This window comes from Pyxicephalus adspersus, chromosome 12 (genome assembly GCF_032062135.1).
Source record: "Pyxicephalus adspersus chromosome 12, UCB_Pads_2.0, whole genome shotgun sequence".
NCBI classification, from domain to species: domain Eukaryota; kingdom Metazoa; phylum Chordata; class Amphibia; order Anura; family Pyxicephalidae; genus Pyxicephalus; species Pyxicephalus adspersus.
The window spans coordinates 44,658,205-44,664,204 of NC_092869.1; positions in this window are offsets into that span (position 1 = coordinate 44,658,205).

Here is a 6,000-nt window from a genome sequence, read left to right on the forward strand (position 1 = left end):
GATGTATGAAGAAGGACAGTCCTTCCAAATCAGGGGCAGTTGAGAGGTATGAAGAGGGACAATCCCTCCAAATCAAGGGCAGTTGAGAGGTATGAAGAGGGACAATCCCTCCAAATCAGGGGCAGTTGAGAGGTATGAAGAGGGTCAGTTCCTCCAAATCAGGGGCAGTTGGGGTACAAAGCTTTTCTATTTTTAATGCCTTGGTTGAACCAATTACTTTTATCATACCTTGCATTTCCTTTCCTCATTCTGCATTTTGATTTTGTAATTGCATCCAAAAATCCAAAAAAAAAAAAACAACTTCTATACATTTACCGTGTGATAAAAAGTGAACCTGTCAGTATTTGCTGCAGCCCGGAGGAAGCACATGCAGAGTCTCCTCTCCCCCAGTGATCAGACTGTAACTTTGTTAATTAAAAATCTACAACAGGGCCCAATTCATATCAGATATTTGTGAACAATAATTGCACAGGCATCAGGATTTAAATGATGGGGGCATAACAGGCGAGGATGTAGATGGTGACCCCTAGATGATGCCTAGATAGAAGTGGTGCTGTCCCGCTGAAAAGAAAAGCCAATGGAGGCTTAGACTATGGAAGGCGTTCTGTGATCTCTGTGAAATGTAATAAATGGAAGCGTCACCCATGTAAGCGTCACACACATTATTTGGCATGCATGAGAAATATAACTTATGACAGGTCCTCTTTAGGTTGCTAGAAGTTTTCTTTGCAGATTACTTTGAATATTACTTCTTAAATCAGAGCAGGCTGGGAATGTATTGCAGCCATTTCCATTGTGTTTCTCCTCCTGCCAATTGCAGAATTCTTCTGTTGCCGGCCCTGGCCCACACGGTGCAGGAAGTTCCTGTAATTGCTGACATTATTGTAACATTGTAGACCACAGGAGACGATGGGCGCTGATGGCAGCGGCGGTAGCGCTGTCTGACCCTGCCCAATATATATTTTCCCCTTTTGTGTCGATATTTTTATACCCTGACATGCATTCCCACAACATTTTATTGTAAGAAGCTTTTTAAAAGTTTTATTGAGATAATAAAAAATAATCACAGCAGTCGAAGTTTTGTTTTATACCTCCATTAGGATATTTTTCAGGTGATAAAAAGCAGAAGGACTCGAATCATCTAAAGTGAATTTTAATGGGCCAATAAAGCAATGGGTTTCTCCTCTAATGCAGAATTAATAGGGGATTTTAGGGGTACGTTTTAGGATACAATCCTCAGCTAAATATATCACTTGGCTGCGTCTGGCCATGTGATAAAATCATATTTCATGCTGCAATGGTGGCCCTATAATACACGGCTAATTGGAGGGGCCACACCGGCCCCAGATTCCAGGTAGCTGTAAAGATGAAGACTGTATAATAAATATGGAGAGGATTTTGCTGCAGACTTGTGATTTGTAGGGAAGTTTACCACCAAGAGTGAATTTTATGGATCCTAAAAGTCTCCGGGGCAATCTGGGTAATTCAGATGTAGAATATTCTGGAAATAAAATAGTGAAAGCAACAATCTAGAACAGAGAGGAAACACTCCGAGGATGTGTACAGAGAGTATGACTGAACTGCTGGTATTAGAATATAAACTTTGTGTGGGGAATAATGAGTGCAAGCCCCTTCATTACAGATCCTGTTGTACAGCACTGTGGTATATGTCATGTGAATGTTGTGATGATCCATAGGATAGACCCCTCCACCCCATCACAGGGAGCCGGTCTGATTGTCTGACCTATCGATCGAGCTTTATTGGAGAATTTAATCTTCTCCATCCTGGAAGTGGCTGCCGCTGATTATCCCTGGCGGAGACCTGCAGACCTAATGAATATATCTCCAGACATTAATCGCACTGCCACCGTACCAAGGAGGTGCCAATCAACAGGAGCAATTATTAGGCTGCGGTGACACCCACAATGTAATAACCTGTCCTCCAGAATGACCCCCCGAACAGCAAAAATAAGCAATGTATGACTTGTGTCAACATTGACTCCGGTGAATGTCCCAAGGTGGGGATTACCAGACCAATAACATCAAAAGTATATTTTCCTTTTATTAAATCTGCCCTCCAATAATTCTACCCTCCATTGTTCCTTTCATTGTATCTGCCCTCCAATCTAACCTTTATTTATTTTGATCTCTTCTTCAGTAAATCTGAACCCCAGTCGCCCATCATTATATCTGCCCTACTGCCTTTCCTTTATTTAGTCTGCCCACCAACCCTTCCATCAATAAATCCCCCCTCCATCCTTCCCTTCACATCCTTCCCTGCCCTCCAGCTTTCCCTTAATTAATTCCCCCCCTTTAATAAATCTGCCCTCCAGTCTCCCCTGAATGAAATCTGCCCTCTATCGATCCCTTCATTAAGTTTTCCCTCCAGCCTCCTCTTTATTCTTGCACAGTTGTACTGGCTCCTCTCCTGGAGTGAAATCGCTTCCTCTAATTGCACACAATGAACTTCTCACAATGAACAATAGAAGCTGCAGCAAATCAGATAGAGCTCCACCTCATTTCCTGTTTGGAGGACGTCCAACATCTAGCCCCTCCCTTCACCCTAATAATATTGGGTTGATTGTTTGGTCTAAAATAGAAGCTTTGAGGGCTAAAAGTGCACTACACAGACAGCTAAAACAATTCCTGTAAAGGAAAGTGCTGTCTGTGACTACCAATCATCCTGGTGCCCTCTACACTGCAAACCTAACAACATCCATATAGGGGCCCCCGGCACCTCCAGGCCCCATAGCAGCCATGTAGGTTGCTCTGGTTATAGCGAGAGTTAATAGTTGTTGGTAGAACTAAAATCCAGTGAAATCCTCCAAAGGGCCAGCTTGCTGCAGCCATAACTAATTATTTGTAGAGATGTCCTCCCACTTTCTGTTGTATCACCAGATCAGGAAATGATGTGAAATCTCCCCAGTCACAGATTGCAATGAAATCCTTCTTCGCTCTTCCCAAAACTCAAATTTCTTGCTGATTCAGGCGACGTCAGCGGCGCTGCATGACTGTAACATCTGCTTCTCGACATCAGTAAGTAAATGGCAGTACATAAAATATTTTTAACTTGGCAATCACATTCATGTAAATAAATAAGCAGCCAACACGCCATTCACGTGAAATATTTCCCCGCATTTCAGGTGTTTATTGCGTTACTTCCGCTATCTCCTTATAACGCGCCGTACGCTTAATTCTCCCATTTTCTAGTCAAAATGTTGACAGTAAACAAGCAATCTGGTTCTCTGCAAAGATCCCTCAATGATTACCACTTTACATGAAAATTATCCGGAAGAATAAAATTTTATTCCCAGTGCATATAAATTCCACGAGCCGATTCTGTATGGCTGCCACATACCGGGGGAATCGGAGGGTTGAGACGTTTCCCCCCTTAGAGGTGCGTAGAGAGACGGGAAGAGCCGCCCAAAGACTCTAATTACTCCTGGATGGAACCAAACTCATCCAATGCTCCCACTCCTGAACATTGGTGTGTACCACCGCTCAATCCCTGCTAATATGGGGTCACCCAGCACCCCAACTCCTGAATCATATCTGAACTCCGTGTCCTGCTCAAATATAAGATGACCAGACCTTGGACCTCAGCACCCCAACACCTAAACTCTGCACCCCAAAACCTGCAAATCTTTTTGCTGAAATAGGAAATTGCCTGACCTTGGCCCTCAGCACCCCAACACCTAAACTCCGTGTGCTGCTAAAAGGTTGGCATATATTGGGGTGTAAAGCATTTCCTGGCTACATGAATGGGGTGGGCATATAAATGAAGTAGTCACTGATGGATGCAGAAAGAAGGAAAGCTGCCTCCAACTTCTATCTAATGGAACCAAAGACAACCTCCTGTCAGTTTCCAGAACATGCTGCATTGGTGTCTGGGAGTCACGCATAACCCCAACTTCTGAGTCACACCTGAACACTGCATGCTGTAGAAATGAAGGATTGCCAGGCATGGATCTGAACACTCCAACTCCTGAATCATATCTGAACTCCATGTGCTGCTCAAGTACAAGATCACTAAACCTTGGACCTCAGCCCCCCCCCCATGCCTGAACTTTGTGTGCTGCTGAAAGATTGGAAGATCTTGGGGTGCAAAGCATTACCTGCCCACATGTGAGATTGTCTGACCCAGGACCCCAGCACCCCAACTCCTGGGTCACACCTGAACTCATACCTGCCTACATGAATGGGGTTAACAGATTACTGAAGTATTCAATGATGGGTGCAGAGAGCATGGAAGAGCCACATAAAGCACCCCTGGATGCAACCATCCTCTTCCTCCTTTCACATTTCTGGATAGTTTTTTCAACCTTTTTTATTCCTTGGTAAAATGGGTCCAATCAGCACCTCAACTCCTGAAAGGTGGGCACCTGCGGAAAACTGACTAATGGGGCCCTTTTAGAAGATTGGCTAGTACCCCATCCCCACAACACCCAATTGTGGTGAGCAGCAAAGTAAAAGTCTTTGAACTTAAACAGTCTGGTGAGGAAGAGGTAGCCGTTGTAGGAATTACAGGAAGAATTGATTCACCCACCACAGACTGGTGTTACGCATTTCACTTCCCTAGCCCGGTGCCAAGGGATGGACAGCTGGACTGCTCAAACAGGGTTTTGAGGGTGCAAAATCTAGGGGGGCATGCAGGCAGGTAGAGGACCGCAAATTTCTATCGGGGCCCCTGCTGGCTGAGGAGTGTCGAGGTCCCTTTGTACATTAGTATGGCCCCTGCTCCTTATTCATGTTTGAACTTTGTGTGAAGTTAAAAGGTAAGATTGCCAAACCTTGGGTTCAAAGCATTAGCTGGATGGATACATACCTGCAGCATGTACTTAGCATGTAACCCAGCCACTGTTTCAGCATTGTGTGTGAGCTGTAGAAGGGCGTGTAGGTAGGGGGTAATGGAAATGGAAATTGTACTTAACCAGTCAATAGAATATTTAGGTCATTAAAATATTCCCTGGCCCTCTGTGCCAGATTTAGGCTTGGTGTGTCCCAAGGAGGCACCAAATAGTTAAACTAGAAAGTCCCATGAGGGTAGGTAACAAAACTGAACCTCAAAAAAAGCAGCAATCTTGCAGAGAGCCTTGCACAGGCTCAGCTCTATATTGTACATTGGCTGCACTTTGCATCCTAGAAGGTGCAGCCATCCTCCAGTACAGCGGCCTCATCCGGAATACAATTACCAGCATAATCTAAAACAGGAACCGTAGAGCGGATGTAAAGTGTAACAGTGTGTACATGCTAATAGTGAAAACTGTGGTGCTTTGCACGCTGTGCATCCCTTGCCGCGTTATATAAACACAGGACCTGCCAGGCTCTGATATTTTGCTAACATTTTTAATTAAGTGTTTGATTAATTGAAGTGACATTTTAGCAGCCAAGTTGTTGCATCATCAATTAAATCGCTGTAGAGTGGTAATACAGCCGCAGCTTTACACCGAACTGTTTAACACTGTTTAATTACAACACAATAATCCGGCTGCAATTTAATATTTGTAATCAACATTGAAGTGGCAAAAGAGATCATGTCCACCAACAACAGTTTGTGCTATGAAAGTGTTACCGATAGGGGAAATCCTGCTCTAATATTGTTTGTTTGTACAATTCAATACAATGTGATTCACTTAATGTAGACCCTGCACTAAAAACAAAGTTCTTTCATTGCATCAGTAGGCTTGAGTTATTAAAGGTCTCCAATTTAAATATAAGTCCACTCTGGATGTTTGAGGTTATTTTTGCATTAAAAATTACCTCTCACCCAATTTTTGTTTAGTTGAATTTGTATAAAGTGACATTTTGTTTTGATACATTGGCCCTGATTTATTAAAGCTCTCCGAGGCCGGAGAGGATACACTTTCATCAGTGAAGCTGATCTAGTCCAGAATTTAAAACATTTGCTAGTAATTGACTTTTAATAAATCTATGCCAGGTCTGTTGGATCACCCAGGTTTACTGAAGAAAGTGTAACTTCTCCAGCCTTTGAGAGCTTTA